This window comes from Fringilla coelebs (assembly GCF_963513975.1).
Source record: "Fringilla coelebs genome assembly, chromosome: Z".
Lineage (NCBI taxonomy): Eukaryota > Metazoa > Chordata > Aves > Passeriformes > Fringillidae > Fringilla > Fringilla coelebs.
Genome location: NC_140031.1, coordinates 55,410,462 through 55,424,364, shown reverse-complemented (window position 1 = coordinate 55,424,364; position 13,903 = coordinate 55,410,462).

Sequence of the window (13,903 nt, the reverse complement as noted above, 5' to 3'; positions counted from 1 at the left end):
AACAGATTTGTGAGAAAATCTGGTCTGTGTTTTTCTCTAACTGCTGAAGGGCAGATTGGGGAGAGAAAGAGAAAGTAGTGTACTGTAAAGTTGCTGATTACTTTTTTAATTTGTGCAGTGCTAGTGATGCTGTATAGACTAAAATTCACATGTTCCTGCTCTGAATAGTATATTAAACCTTAGAGGACATTCAGGGTTTTCAGTAATTAGTACCTTCAACATTATGTGTAACACAGCAAAGGATAAAAAATTAGGGATGGAACAGTAGAAAAACTCTCATTGCAAAATAAAAAGATTTAAGATACGTATGAAATCACGTATGAAAAGCAGAATGGTGAGAGACTTGCTAAATCATTGAGTTAATTTCTTGTCCTGAGTTAAGCTCAGGCCTGCTATTCCTGTGTGACTCCCGGCAAGACTCCTGTCTAAGTTGTTCTTAAAAGTCTTAAGTTTGCCCAGGCCACCAGTTTCAGTGTTTGCTATCATCCAGGGGATGTCCTCAATCCACAACATGATCTTGAATCCTTGTTGCTGAAATCTAAAGCCATTCCTTCTTAATTTATGAAATATGAAGAACAGTGAAAACCTGTCTATTGTTTCTCCTCGTTTTCATTTTATCTTTAGTCTCAAATAAAACATATAAATTGGGGCTTTGGATTTCTTTTTTTTTTCCTTTTCTTTTCTATGATCTGCCTCTTGTAGGTTCAGATATTTTCTGAAGCGTGATCCCCCAGACTCAGCACCAGTAGTTTTCTAAAGGTTGGATAAAGAGGAGTTTAAAAGATTACCTCATCTTTCCTATACACAGTACCACTGGTCATATTTTGTGGTTAGAGTGTTTGTGTTTCACAACAGGTGAGGCTGGCTCAGGTTTAGTATTCAAGCACTATGACCTAATGAAGCTTTTATAAACGTCAGCTGACACACTGTCCTCTAGTACACCGGCAGCAAATTTTAAGACTTGATTAAGTATGACCATCTACATATCCTTTGTGCATTTTGTTCTTTTTTGTTTGTTTTTTTCTTTCCAATCTGTTTTCTCAATTTATCAGAATAGTTATGAATCATATCTTGAAAGACATGAAGCAAGAAACAGTAAAAGAACCTTATGAGACATACCAGAGAGGTCAGTGTAAAAAGCAGTGGAACTGGTACCCATGACTAGAGAGATTCATGGCTAGGACATTGCTGTTGAATAATAAAAAAGGCAATCTAGCTGGAGATAGACAGCATTAGAGGTTGTCTTAATCAACAGGGCTTATTTCAGTGCAGTCATTGTGGCTGTTCATAAAGTATTTTTCAGCTTATCTGGCAAGTATCAGCATGCCTGCATATGAGGAAACTTCCTTGGAAAGAAACAAAGCAGAAAATGAATAAAGCAGTTACACGCATCCTGTGTGCTTTGAGCACATTTCTCTTCGGTAGAAAGGTCTTCTGTATGTCTTTGCAGGTGTAAAAATGTATTAAGAGCTACAGCCTCAATAGTGCCTGAATACAAGTGCTTTTGCCTAATAGGTCATTGTATATCTTTTATCTTCAGTTTTCTTTATGATATTCTGCATCAGTAGGATTCTGTGAGAGCTATGCAAATGTCTTGGAAGCTATTAAGTGTTGAAAGACCTGATAAGTTCTTATAGTTGAAATGTGATAGTAAAGCAGTCTTATGTTAGATACTATAGAGATAGGAGCTCTGATAGTATGAGACACAAACTAAGAGACATTTGGAAAGATGTCGAAACAGGGAAAAAAATTCCAATTTCTAGAATTCACACAAATCATCCCAAATCAGAGTGAAGCCAGCTTGTGTGATACACACTATGAAAAACCACAAAACAACTGGACTAAAAAGGTGATGCAGCATTGGAAGAAGTTGCCCAGAGAGGCTACAGACTCTCTTTGGAGTACAAGACCCAGCTAGACAAAGCCATACCTGATCTGAGCTGGTGTTGATGATACTCCTGACTCAAGCAGGAATGTTCAAAAACAGTGTTCAAGTTACTCAGTGTACCTGAAGTATGCTCAAAATAGGTGGAGCCAAGGTCCAAAAAAGTCTGTGGAAGATAACTAGGGTCAGAACACGGTGAATGGTGTGATTTTGTAATGAGTAAAATGCAGCTGAGTGGCCAGTTGAGTCTTGTTCCTTACCTGGATTAAGAATTTAATAATTTATTTTCTTTTAGAAGCTTTAGATTACTTTATAGATACCCATATCAGATAATATTTTTCTTCTGAGCTGGAAGTCTTATCTGACTATCTCTTCCTGTTTTTTGTTTAAAGTAGCCTGGATTACTGTATTGGTTGAAGGCCCCTTTGGACAGGGCAGTGCATGGGGCAAATTAAGTAAGCTGGGCTGAAAGCTAGTTGGAGAGCTTATCACAAATGGTGGAGCATTCCAGGGCTGTTCCTTGGGGCTCCATGCTGAAACAGATGGGTGAACAAGACTGTCCTACACTCATGCTGTAACACCCAGCAAGACAAAGGGGAGAGAGTGCCACTCAGAACTTCTGGGGAATCAGTAATATGGTGTCAGCCCACCTCTCTGCGAGCATGTAACACATTGCACAGGTACTCGTCAGCATGTTTACTGTCATTTTAGGACCAATGACCTTTAAAATGACCCATGTAGAGTCACAGAAGACACACTACATGCTGTGAGCCTCACCACTCTTACTCTGCCATGGTGATCAAAAGAGCAGCGTGGGATGGAGGGTTAATGGAAAAACACAGTACAAATGCTGACATAAAGGAATGTTCATCTCACTCCAAATTGTTCATGGCAACTTTCTTACATACTGGAAAAAGCAACCTTGTGACGTGTTAACAGTTTGGTTTTGCCAGCTGTGAGAAAGCATTCAGCCAGTTGGCATTTTGCTGAAAAACATGTCACTGTCTCCTCCTAGCTCATGATTAAAAAAAAAAAGAAAAAGAAAAGGGAAAAAAAAAAAGAAAAAGAGCAGTTGTGGCATATTTTCATGCAGTATATTGGCCTGGATGCCTCATGAATGTCAATGCTAACATATTAGAATACTGTGATGTGTAGATCTTGTCATTTAAAATGATTGTATGAAATCTCATGGCAGCAAACTCTGCTTTCTCCATTTATAATTTAAAAAATATATTTCCATTTTTAATAAAAGAGATATATGTTCTACTTTAATATATTGTCCAGCTGTGCTAAAAAAGATAAATGCAAGTATTGCTTGTTCTACTCTGGTGGGTCACATTAGCTTGGTTTGTCATCCTCTGATTATAAATGTCCAAGGAAGTCCTGGACAATATCCAAGTGTGACATCTCTATATAGAGATGACTTGGACAAAAATTTCAATCCAGCTACAGCTGTATGTTATTATTCATTAGATACACACAGATGATGTGTATCTAATGAATAAGGTGCATGCATGTATATAATTGCTCAATCTGTGTATCATAAATGAATACATGTGGGTCCTTTTTGGAACCACATATGCCCAAGTGCATGCAAACATTCATGATATGTGTAAATATGGTGATCATTTTGTTGAAAATAACTTCAGTCATCTGGCAGTCTCTGAAGTGCAGCAGTATGGTGCATTAAGTATGTAAAAAAATGAAAACTGTCTTGTTTGAGGATAAATTGAATCTTCCACAAGAAAATAGAGAGCTCAGAATTTCCAGAAGCTTAGGAAAGGTTTGTTCTTACCTTTAGAAGAGGGAGGTTAAAGTAAGGAACACAAGATAATGTGAAAGAATTAATCATACTATCAGTTTTCTCACAGTCTTTACATCAGATAGGGTTGTGAATAATAAGCTAGTTGACTGTGCTTATAGAGTTACTGTTCTGTCTCATTTAGAACTAGTAATATAACTATATTACTCTGGGGAAAAAGAAACCAAAACAAGTGTAAATATGTCTTCATATTCAGGCCAGTAAGAGTGAATGCCAAAGCCCAGATACAAGCCATTGAGCAGTCAGGTGGTTGCCAGTGTTTCAGGTGCTCATAACTGAGCTATAAAAACAATACACATTTTTGAAGGTGGTGTGTGCCTATCTTTTTAATATCTTATACTAGTCTGAGCTAAGCCTCTGTCTAACAGTGGTACACTGGAAGATTCTGAGGATATAATTTCAATGTAGAATTTTCTTTAAAAAAGCTTTCTGTCAAAAAATCTTCATAGAGGAAATCTGGATGAAGGGTTCCTTTTTGTGTACAAACAAAAACCTGTCTGTAAAAAAACATCTTTAAAGTTTATGTTACTGGTTGTTCAAGAGTTTTTCTGTTATTTAGTTATAAGCAAAAGATAGGTAAATATTAATGCCAGATCACAGATGCAAAATGTGAGTGCTGTGTTTACTGTACTTGTGTATTATAGTGCACCAAATGAGCTGCCGTGTTCGGACTGGAGTCGAGAACCCTTTTGATTTCCATTTTGATAAGATATTTAGAAAACAAATGTCTCCATGTTCTATAATTTTAAAAACATTGTTTTGTAATTAAAAAAAATGTTTATAACTCTCATCTAATATCAATGTTCCTGACCAATGCTGAATTTTTTTAAAGCATTTAATATATAACCTGAAATGTGATTTTTGCTAAGATTGGCATAAACATACATAGCATTATGACATTCACAGAACTGGTGGTCTAAATTGCTGACAAAACTAATATTCTTGTGTTCAGTATGTTTGGGGTTTTTTTCCTAGAGTCACTCAGGGGATTATTCAAAACCAAAAGCCTTAAGATTTTCTTAAATTTTAGGAGAACTGGATACAGGATATTGATTCATAGGGATGGGCTCCAAATGGGAGCTTGAGATCTCTGGTTTTGTGGCCCATATTTTGTTCTGATGTCAGAACAACTCTCTACATTCATGCTGATAAAATGCTACAAAGACATGTGGCCAATACTTTTATCAATACAAATTTATGATTGATAATGTGTGGCTGAAACCTCAGCTTTAGCTCCAGAGTCATAATTTCCCTCTGAAATCAGTTTTGCTCTGTGTCAGGAACAACATGCTGCCATGGCGATAAACTGTGAGCTCCCCTATATGAAATGTTAATAACTCCCTGGTTTCTACCAAATTCATGCTTATCCACATGCCAGTTACAGTAGGTGAAAACAGATGTATATAAAAACTTAGGCGTATAGTCAGTTTTTCTCCTCAGGCATGAATAATTAGAATGAACAAGAAGGATCATCAATACAGTAAATTTTCTCTGCGGGTCAATCTTGATATACAGAAAATATGCTCCAAATGAATAAGATTGTATGAAAATGGTACCTAAAAATGCATTTACTTTTTCCAAAAGCATTTTCTGTGATTTTTCATGTGTCTCATTTTCAATAAATGTATCATGACTGTGACAAACACATGAAAAGCAAGTTTGGTGGCAGCTCAGTCCATCTAGTTCATTGTGTGCTGTTGTGCATCCTCCTTATAAGATTGTCTAGTATTTGCAGCCTGCTACTCCATCTTTGCTATTGATAGAGGTATGGTTTCACAGCAGGGTTTTATAATCATATTATCCTTAGTGAACCAGCAACTGAGTAAACTGGTTTTCTAGAAGACCTGCTCCTGCCACTCAGTACTTGGCAGGCAGGTTGATTATTGAGAAATCTGGGGTAAAGGACCTGTTCTTTGTAAGGCCTGGTCACATTGCCCCCAGAGCATATATGGCAGCTTTTTGTGTACTGGTTATTTAATGGTAAATAAAAAAGTAGGTAGATCTGTCTGCCCAGTGTTCTGGACAGGACACAGAAAGGAGGACAAAATTTATATTGTCCAAATTAGGAACTTGGTAAAAATCACCAATTTGTGCTGTCACCCTCTGAATACCTCTGTATATTACTTATGTCCCATGCCTAATTAGAAAATGAGATCCAGAGGCATTTGAAAAGTCATGTGAATTTTTTTTTTAAACAAGCTCAGAGTGGTTAGTTCTAGATAAGAGTCTTTGAAATCTCTAATTAAAACTTAAAATTTCTGATTCTCTATTATCTGTGCAAACTGTTGGACATTATCTCTCTGACATTTGAGTTGGAAGAAAGGATGATATGCAGATATAATATTAAAAAGCCCTAATAATATTTCAAAAGAGAAAAATTAGGCCAAAAGACTCTTTTATGGTAGTGACCCAATTAGTGATAAGATCTGTAAAGAATTTGTGCACAGCCACAAAAAAAAGTAATTCAGACACACAAAGACTATGTAGAGGTTCCAAGTCACTCTTCAGGTTTGTTTGGCACCATGCACAATTAAGGACCAGCCCTTGGCAAAGAATTTTCAAGCAGATTAAGAACTAATAAATGTCTAATGGTATTTTGAATAGCTTTTAAAGCTATTTTAGTCATGATGGGTTGACATAAGTACTGTGGGTGTTTACTTGTCTTACTCCTGCAGTAGATGAGGAAGGATAAACACTAAGTGCCAGTAGCCCTCTGATGTTGCCTTCCCTCATTTTTTTGTGCTAAAATATGCATGATTTATTCAGAACTCTGCATTGCAGTGAATTCCACCATAGAGGGAATTTGCTATTCAACAAATAGAAAAAGAAAGCGTATTTTCCCCTAATTTTTTTTGCAATGTTAATTCAGCAAGTTTTCTACTTCCTTGAGTATTTTTTGTGAATAAGGTGGCACTTATCTTGAAAATTAGTTTAATAAACATTATGAAGTTCCTTTAGGCCAAAACACATGAAAATGTTTTGTTAAACTCCCTGATCTAACAAAGTTTACATGTGTTTTGTACAGAGATCAAATATTATAGATATTTGGGTGACCCCATAGAAGCCACTTTAAAACTTGAGTTTTATTAGTAGATAGTGTTATACACATTCAAAGCCCTATTACAGTGTCAATAGATAAGGAAGGAGAAAAAAGTACCCTTCTGCCCTCCAGCACAAGTTTCTCCTTTACAGTGGTGCTCCCCTTCCCAGTGCAATCAGTAGCATTCATGAAATTACTACCTCTGTGCGCATTTCTTTTTCATATTAGACTTCCTTATCTAGGTATTTTTGTCAGTGCACTTGTCCCAGTGCCCTCCTGTGTTGCTGCCCTCTTCCCCCATCATCAAGCACATGCAAAATATTCAAATATATTGGGATTTACCTTATAAATACTGATCCAACACTCTCCGCAGGACTGGCTGGGGTGTCATTACTTGATTTTCGGAAGCTGTTTTGACTTTCAGAAAGAAAAACTGAGTCCTCCAAGGAGCTTCCTTTCTTCAGCATTTTAATGGAGTTAACTGCAGACTTAGGTAAGTTCGATTCTGGAGCGATCTGTGAAACACACAGCCTTTCTCTGCTGTAGGAAGTGCTGTCGTGGTGTGACTCCAGCTCAAACTAGGTTTAAAAATCAGTTAATGAGTAACGTAGTGTTGTGACATCATAAGGGAGTTTTCTTTTTTATCTGCAGCGCTTCAGAAGTTTACTTGAGAACAAAAATTATCAAATCTAGGTGAACTGTGTCTTTGAAATTTCATTATAAATAACAATAAGTTGTTTGGATGAATTGAGGAGTGTAAAACATGAACTCTGTTTCAAGTTATGTTTTGTTTTCAGGTTTGTACCTAAAACTGAAACATGTTCTGTCAGAAATTCTACTTTGTGATCTTTTTTACTTTGTGATGTCTAAGTGTCCAAGTTTGAATAACAAATTTGTATATGTTTAAGAAGTGACTACATCCAACTGTTGTGAACATCACAAAATTATTATATTGCACTTCTCCAGTGACAAGCTGGACCACATGTGTGCACGTACCTGCTATAAAAATCAAATCTTTGCTGTTCAATTTAAATACAGATAGTCATTTAATTCTCAATTCACAGGAACCCAACTGGACAAATCAGTTTGTCTAACCAGTTTTTCCATAAACTGGCAAACATTAACTACAAACTTACATGGTTTTCTGTTTGTTGAAGATTACTATAATGATTAGGTTAGGGAGTGAAATAATCAGAAATCTTTATATTGCAAATCCTCTTATAGTACTGATTTAACATTCAAAGCATTTAGAAATTGTGTTAAACTTCATCTTGGACCTGCGTGGTAATGGAGTTTTGTCTATGAGACTGACCACAGATGTTTAATGTAATACACTCTTTCTGTTCTCAGCATCTGTAAACAGCTTATAAAACAGTACAAATCCATTTTGACTATTCACACGATTTATTTGTAAATGCAAAGACATCTAATCAAACTGATGTCTTTTTCTCTTTTTTTATTTCTTTTGTTTCTGGTTTCTTTGCATAACTAAATACCTAGGGGTTTTTTTTAATATAAAATTTGCTTGTGATCAGTATTAAGCAAATTGTAATGAAATCTATGAATGTGTGAGACAGTGACTATTGAAATACATGATAAGCATAATAGCTAAGAAAGGTAAAGATGAAACAGCTGCTTCCTTGGAGCAAAAATTCCAAATAAATGTGAGAAGACTTTGATTAAAAAAAACAGAAAAGGAATAAAATATATGCTTTTCATCATCTTTAAGTATTTCCCATGAAACCTGTACTTAAGGAGCTGTATTTAAGCTACTTAGATTCTGAATTAATGCTTCATTGAGTCACTATGCTGTACTTGTTTGGTTTCCTGCTATCTAGGCCTTTTTGTTACTCTGTTCTTGATCCTGTGTGATCATAGGCTACAAACACGGGGCTGCCTAACTTGGCAAAGTCTCTGTACTTTATTACTCTTCCATAAAACAAGTGATATAACCTTCAACAAATACAAAAGCTTTTTCCTTCTCTAATCACGAGAAGAATTTGCTTTGGCTCTGTTGTGCTGTTCATACCTATTCACTTAGGATAGGAAGTCTTTATTTTTTCAAAGAAAGAAACATTCTTAAAACTGTTTAGAAAACTTAAGTGACATAGTGAGCTTGTAAATCATTAATATGATGTATTTATCTTTGAAAGCAATCTATTTGTACAGTAAAATGTAATGAAACCCCTTCAGAATGGCAGAATGGCAACTGTATTCTTTCTCTATGTTAAAAAGCAAGTACAGTGAGAGGGCAATTGAATTTTTCCCTAAATGAGTAATTGCAGGAGCATTCTTAGCAAGGAAAAACTATGACATGATTCCTTCCTCCAATTTTATGCATCTTTGCTGTTCTACAAAACAGTCAAGTTTTGCAGTTTCGTGCAGGTACTGTGCCTTCTAAACTACTGTTTTCCATCCTATACCACAATAGTAAGTGGTGTTTTCCAGCCTGCAGTTATATGGCTACTTGCATATGCCTGTGCTAAAGGGCCTCTAGGTTTGCCATACTAGTGCAATGCTAACCAGGTCAAGGACTAGGCTGGGGAGTTAAGTTCTCCTGCCTACACAGCTGGTGTTACTGAGGTAGTTTAGGTCAGCTCAGGCCTGACAACACAGAATTACAGAATCATGTAAATCAAGTCCATCCGTAAACCTAACATGGTCAATTCCACCTCAGGAGCTTTGTTGCAGTGACAATCAGTATTATGTATGGCCATGTGAAGAAAAACAGGTTTGTGTGACTGTGCTGTGAGACTCTCATGGCTCTTGCTTATTAAGAGGTCTTATTTGCCTTGAATTTTGCAGCAATAACTCCCTGGATTGATGAAAAGAAAAGGAGCAGTCCTATGAGATGCATTTCTAATGGGAACACGAAGGTGTAGTGGTGGTACTGCTGTCACCATATGCTCAAGAGATTATTTTCTCTCATTATCAGGCCCACACAAACTGAGTTTACTATTGATTTCTAGTGCATTGCACAATTGTGATCTTGAGCTGTTTTGGAGATCGTTTTGGGGCTGAACAATAGTAGATGGTTGATTGTAGTTAGGAGGCCAGAAAGGCTGACCTGATGGTGCCTGTATAAATCATAAGGCTTGGATTCATGCAATTTTTATTCTGTGTGGATCTATGCTGTATTTTAATCTTTGGGATTGCCCTATTTTGATGCAAGGATGTGAAAACCATGTAGTTTATAACCACTAGGCAAATTTAAAAGCAGTTGATCACTCCATGTCTTTCTGATATTTATAACTCTTTTCAGGGGATGTCTAGATATCTATGGAAATGTCACCCATAGAGATGTGGGGCAGATACAGAACTTACTTTTTGTAACTGCTCACTTCAGATCTCTTGGCAGTAGTTAACAGACACCAGTATCTTTTCTCTTTCTGATGCGATGGATCAGGTGTGGGAAGAAGTTGATACTCCTGATGGTGCAGCTATCTGCTGTACATGGACATCTCCCCAGAGAATTGTTCTTCATGTTCTGAAGAAACTGGTAGTTCAGTAGCTTGTAAGCTTGAGTAAATTTTTTTTGCTCTATCTCTTTCTGTGTCTCATACAATGAAAACAACTTTTCCCCTTTATTTCTTGAGCTTCTCTTCCTTTAATCTACTTTCCTTGAGCTCCATTTTCATATTTGGGCCAAGTGTATCCTTATTTTTCTCAGTTATCAAACTGTACCCTTTAATTCGAACCTTTTTCACTGACACTCTGTTATTGCTTATCTGCTAGGCTATATCTTGTGGAGTCTAGGACTGTTGCAATTATTTCTGAGAGGCAGGCAGGTAGGAAAAAAATGTGGCTGGTGTCCTTGAACCTCATACAATTTTATTTTCAGTCTGCAGCAGTTGTCACTAAAAAGTTAGAAATTGTCTGGAAAAATGTACTTTTTTTTTTGTACTCATGACTACTGTGGGGTGGTTTTTTTTTTTGTTTTGGTTTTGTTTTGGTTTTTTTTTGTTTTGTTTCGTTTTGGTTTTTTTGTTGGCCTTTTTTGTTGTTTTTTTTTTTCCATCAAAATAAAGTGAATTACTTCAAGAAAAGAAATAGTAGATAATTCTTGCTTTCTCAGTCCCTGAAGTACTTCTTCTGAAAATAGAGATATTCAGAAATATATTAACAATGCCAATTGTGTTACACACATTTTAAGTCCTTTTGTCTGTACTAAATAGTCTCCTGTTATGGGATAGGAAGAAAAAGTGGTGAAATCTGGGCATTCAGAGAGTGAGATTTCATTTGTGCTAGGAAGGACTTTGTGCCTTGTGATAGGTGCCTGCTAAAAAACTGCCTAGATATTGCAAGTTGAAGTGATCATACAGGGAGATGCTGTTAGACAGAGTTTGTAAAGAGATGTCAGGAAGTATATTTTGAACAAAATATTCTATTTTATTACCATCCAGGAATGAACCAAATGAGCAATAAATCAGCTGCTGAGCTTGTGGCTGGAGGTCATACTAGAGACTTGAGATAGTAGAGAATGTTATTATGTACAATCTTATAAGAGCTTATGTCTTGGCTGGAATGTGGCCACAGAAGCTTATAGATTTTTTAATAAGGAGTAAGGGAATCAATGAATGGTCATTTTATCAGTTTGTTCTACGTTTCAGAATTTACTGGCCTGTAAATTGGACTGCATAATTAGTCTGTTATGATGCCTTGAATAATGGGGAGGTGAGTTCTTGCTTTATGGGCTTGGCTTTCATAATTTTTGTTTTCTGGGGTATATACAGAAGCAGCTGCTCTGATTCAAAGCCAACATTGTCTTTCATGGTTAGGATTGTCTCATTTTTTTTCCCTGCTTGGACCAAGTCTATTCAAAAAGTAATATTTTTTTTCCTCTTAATTGGACATGTGAGAAGTGTGCCTTTCCACAAATAATTCCAGAAAGAAATATGGGTCCCATGTTGGTCACTCTAAAATCAGTTTGGACATTTTTAGGTAAGTTTTATATCTAGTTTCCAATATTCTGTTCCTTTTCCTGATTTTAGATTTCTTGGTTTCCCTTTTGAACTGGGGTTTAATCTTTTCTAATCTGTGCTTTATTTGCAATAGTGACGCTCAGTTTGCATGTAGTGAGTTTTCAGTTGTGCCTGTTCCTGCTTGAACTTACACAAATGCTATGTTGAGTATGTGGCATGCTACAGACAGATATGTAGAATTGCTGTGCCTCCTCCTGTGCTACTCTAAATGCTTCATGGGACAGAACTCGTGTAGAATCACAGACAAGTTTGTGGAGCAAGGGGACAGAAAACTGTTGGTCAGGTGGGGTGAGAATGATAGAAGAACATGTAGTATTGAAGAATTATGCCTGAGGTAGCCAGGAATTAAATCAATGGTGTGGTGTCCATATTTGTGGAAGCCAGTGACTGTTTTACTCTTCAATAGTCTTGTTGTTAGAACATGCTCTTTCAACTATGTCTTTTCTGCTCCCTCTCATGGTGGTCACCTTAGTAGATACTGTTTCAGTTACTCCACTGCGTGAATGTCCAGTTCCCTTCCTCATCCTGGAACTCCCATATGCTCAAGTTTTGGAGGTCTGTATTTCTGTTTGGAGGCTTCTACTTCCAGGCAGCAAAAGCTTTTTAAAGAAACAAACCCTTGCCCCATGGATCTGGGAGAAAGCCATTGAGGTGGAGAAGACAGTCTGATGTGGTGGGGTTATGAAAGGCAACTTTACCTTAGAAGATGAGACTTTGAAAAATTTTCTTTCAACAGAGGGAAACACTGAAATCTAAAAATTCAAGCTTTAATTCTTGAGCACCTGAGGTTGAGAAAGGAAAAGTAAGGACAAGTAAGGAAAAGTAAGACAAAAGTGTCTGAGACAAAAAAACCAAATTTGTTGCCCTGTGTGAGAGATTTGCGTTTGTTATTAAGAAGAAAAAAACCACTTCATCTGATTGACTGAAATACCATTACTATTAATAAGGACTGGCTCTTTGTAGGATATGCTTTAAAATGTTAAATAAATTCAGCTTTGTAAATGACTGTGTTACCCATTATGATACCTGGACTCTTGCTGTATTATCAATCCACTAAAAAATGTGAATTGATCTAGTCTCTTCAGTACTGTAATACTAATGTTAATATCTTTATTTGCACAGCTGAATCTGATGAGTTTGTCCAGGTCATGTATTCAAATTTTCTGTATTAATGATGAAGATTACTGGCAGACCTAGAGTAAAATATTGCTAGGAGTGAGAAGTAACTATTTTACTAAGCTGCTGACTTGAAAGGCAGAAAGCAATTCAGTGAAAACAATTGTGAAATGTTGGAAATTTCTGCTTATCTGTACTATTGTCATCTTTGTGGTGAGCTAGCTGCCTCCTGGCTAGACCTCTGCTTTATTAAACATTTCATTTGGTAAATGAGGTATTGGTATGCACCATGTAAAATATCATTGCTGACTGTATAGTGACACCTCCTCTCAAGTTGTGCATGGGTGAAGACATTAGTGAATAAAATAGGAAATTCCAGCAATGTTCAGCCAAAGAAGCAGCACAAAGAAGATGCATAAGACCATAATAATATTAAGGAGATAGCACCTGGTAATACAGCTGTCAGCAAAGCAACAACAACATGGTTATAGGAAGCCAACAAGGAGAGCTTTATTAATATATCCATGCAACAAATAATTAAAACAGGAATGTCATTTGAGGTATTATACAAAACCTCACCTAGGTGAATGGAAGTGTCATCAGAATTCTGATCCAATCACAGGGTCAGACAACCCTGTGCTGTAACACTGAACTTAATTTGCAGGTAGGAATATGGAAAACCCTCGCTGGATAGAAACTTGCCTACAGTAATCATAAAGATGATTTGAACAACTCATGGATTTGGTTGCTTTGATTTTCTCAGGAAGTGATTAGATTAGACCCGGAAGAAAGTTAACAGATCCATGAAAGTTAAGCACTTCAAACCTGTTTTTCTGTTCTCTATAAGAAAAGTGGTGGTTTACTGCCTTCATGTAGTCCCATGCAGAATTTTCCCCCGCTTGTTTATAAAGTCCCTTCCTATGTCTTACCATATATTTTTTTTAAACACAAACAATAAGAGGAAGGGTTAGAGATACAAGATTAATCTTATGTGATTATGCAGTAGAGTGCTTCCTGAAAGTGAAATATAAAGATATGTTTTGTTTTAAAAGTTACTT